Below are 3548 nucleotides of genomic sequence, written 5' to 3' on the forward strand. Positions count from 1 at the left end.
TGGTATTGACTCCAAATGTCGAAAACACAAAATGCAAACCGTAGAGTTTCCAAATTCTCATAATCAAGATTTCTGTGGAAATCACGTTAGCATCTATAGTCCTTGGAGACATCTTTCTAATGAGGTATCATACATGTCAAATGGAGATAATATGACCAAATTACGACCCTGGGAAGTTGGCTACCCAACTAACCCCAATGGGGCCCATAAACTCTTGTTGTTACATCTCCTCGGGTTAGGATTTTGGTTGTTTATGGTTTTCTCTTATTGTTTAATAATAAAAAGGCCCTTGAACCTCATTGTCACTCTGTTCAGAGGCATGTAGCTGCCACATCTATTCTCAGAGATAATAAGCTACCATCACCCGAGCTAGTCTCATTTCCATTCTATTTTTAAGCATATTTCAGTATTTGATATTAATGAAATGAATTGTTATTTCTATTGCATCTTCGTATTTATGGTTATATCTATAAATTGTTGCATGCCCATTTAAATATGGATCACGCACGAGGTTTGAATTGATGACCTTTACATAACAAGTGCCCTAACAAAATACTCAATCACCAATTAATTCCTACCCATGGACTAGAAATTTTGTAAGTATTAATCATTTACCTTCTCAAAGCTTGTATATAAATAAAATTATAAGTGCTCTCATGTAATATTTAATTGGTATATTTATGGCACTGAATCTCGTGTTTCTAACTTATTTCCTCTCAATTTATCATGCCAAGTGGTGAACAAGATATCTTCTATGATTGTCTTCCAAAATTGTATCATTGTATATTTTGTTCTTAATGTATTTGTCCTATTACACATATTAATCATCTTGGAGTATCAAGAATTTAGAAAAAAAAAATGAATTTATTAGTATCATTTTTAAAAAATCATTTGGTACATAATGATCTTCTTTTAAGATTATATTATTTTCTTTTTCAATAAGAAAAAACCAACATGCTTTCTATTAATAGAAGGATGTTTACATTAGTTTAAATATGCCTTTATATATTGCATTCCTATAATATTCTAGAAGCTAATTACATATATGATCAAAAGTGATTTTAAAACTTCCATTTTTGAAGGCCCTGGAAAGCACCATCAAAAATTGTGTCTGTCTATATCCGGTCTCACACACAAAGTATCAAAATATGTCACAATAAAAATCCTAAAACATAAGACATATTGAGTCACCCAATCAACAAAATCACAAAGTCTGTTAACAGGAAAATACAAATAAACCATGCACACCAGGAAAACTATAAGATATCAATCTTCCCTGATATATGCAGTGAGTCATTGCAAAACTTAGAGAAATAGATTCCTCTCATGCTTTTATTGTAGCCTTCCTTAGATAATGAATCTACAACATCATTTTTCTCTTTGTTGATGTGAGAAAAGGCTGGACTTTAAAAAATATTAGTTAACATATTAATGTGCTTCATCCAATTTATGTTTATGCATGGTTCTAGATAAGACTGCTTCTGCATCTAGTCTACAACCACCTTAGTATCTCCAAATAATCAATAGATTCAATTGATAACCATTTAGCACAGAACAATACCCCCCATAATGTTATAACCTTTGCATGAGTATTGGTACCCACCCCATAATACCAACTAAAATGGAAATATGTTCTAGGTTCAATGAAAATGAATGCCCTACATCAACATACATTTTTATGACTTGCCCCATCAAAGAAACCAATTGGGAGTATTTTCCAAACATCCACCTTTTTCAAAACTCTGTGAGAAACCTTAATGGAAATAAGGCCAATTTCATAGAAGTATGCATCAACCTTCCCACAATTATGTTTGATGTCCACAAAAAAATCCTCAAACATGTGTGCCTTCCTACTTCTCAAGATGCCCTTAAAGATGTAAAAAGGGAGAGAGTGATATACCTTGTTAATCGATATCCATTCAACTAAACAATCTTCTATTGAATTGGAATTGGAATTGGAAAAAAAAAAATTACTATATTGGAATTGAATATAGTTTACTCTTTGTGTAAAGTCAATAAAAAAAAGTAATAAAAGGTAAAATCATCTTTAAAGCCATTGGCTTGATTATTGATGAATTCCGTCACCTGAATGAAATTGTAACAATTCCATTTTGAAATGAAAAATTATTAAAATTAATTATTTCATTAATATTAGTAGTGATACTTGTAATTTTAATCATTTTGAATCTCAGAATTATTCTAATTAATTATGTCATTAACATCTATAGCGACATTTAAATGTCACTAAGCTTAATAATTTAAAAGTGATGTCTATGAAAACATTTATTTGATAATTACAATGTTGAACAATGGACTAAGAATGTGAGCACTAAAATGGATTATGATATTACAAGTGGGAATTGCTGAGGGGATTATGAAAAATCAACCATGCCTACTATTGCTAGAAAACCTCACCTAGAGATCTATGCCAAAATTTGAATTCAAAATGTTATTCCCTTATTTTTCCCAATAACCCATAATTTATTGAATGAAGCAATTGGTAGTTGAAGAAACCACCTAGCACATTTCCGGGGGTTGATTGGTCATCGTTGAGTACTCTTAGAATTCGTTGGGTAGCAGTGGAAAGTACCCATCTTGAAATTTGAGATTTGACCCACTAATTGTGTGGGAAAACATGTGAATAAAAATCCATGAGTTCATGGAGACCATGCCTAGAGATATCATAAGCACATGAATGCTTGATTAGTGGTTTAATGAGTAGAGAGTTGCCATTTTCTAGTGGTAAGTTTGTTGGAATGTTTTGAGTGTTTATACAAAGTTGTGCATGCCAAATAGGCAAAAAAAAAGATGAAACTCGTGGATTGAAATATTTATAGTATGTTTTGGGCACTTACTAAAAATCAATTTTTCATGCCCATTATTCACTAGAGAGCTCTGGTAACTATTTGAGAAATGGGGGCCATGAATTGATGCATGTCAGGCCAATATGATAAGCAATGGGAAACGAGATTGATGAAGGATTGTAGAGTAGTGAAAGGATTATCATATTTCTATGCTAGTTAGCTAAGAGGCATTTCAGATTTGTTGAAACCCCAAGCTCACAAGGATGAGGAGTTCTCTAATGTTTTTGTTTTTACGAAGGAGATTTTCCTTCACCAACCTCAAATTTCTAAGTGTTGATAGCTTCCCTTTAGGATACCATCATTAAATAGGGGGTGGTCAATTGTAAATAACACTAGTACAACCAAGCCTATGTTAATGTGGAAAAATCCCCTTCTCGGATCAGTTTATAACTTGAAATTTGAGATATTAAGTGTTGCCTCTAGACTCCTACAATTATTATTCATTTGGCTTTTGACATTTAAGGGTAAAATTAGAGATGAAAAATGTATGTATGTTCTTGTATGTAATTTAGAATGTGGTACAAATGCTAAACTTCCATGTCTTTGGTTATGAGGTTTCTTGTTAGTACTAAAGAGGATTCTCATGTTGAATATTGTTGTGTGTCATGTAATCTCAAGTTCATTGTAACGATTTTTTTTTCTTAGAAATGAGTACTCTTTGTATTAAATTTGTGCTTGGTCATG

Source organism: Pinus tabuliformis, chromosome 1_1 (assembly GCF_031772625.1).
Source record: "Pinus tabuliformis cultivar Carrire ecotype Pingquan chromosome 1_1, CPIR1, whole genome shotgun sequence".
NCBI lineage: Eukaryota > Viridiplantae > Streptophyta > Pinopsida > Pinales > Pinaceae > Pinus > Pinus tabuliformis.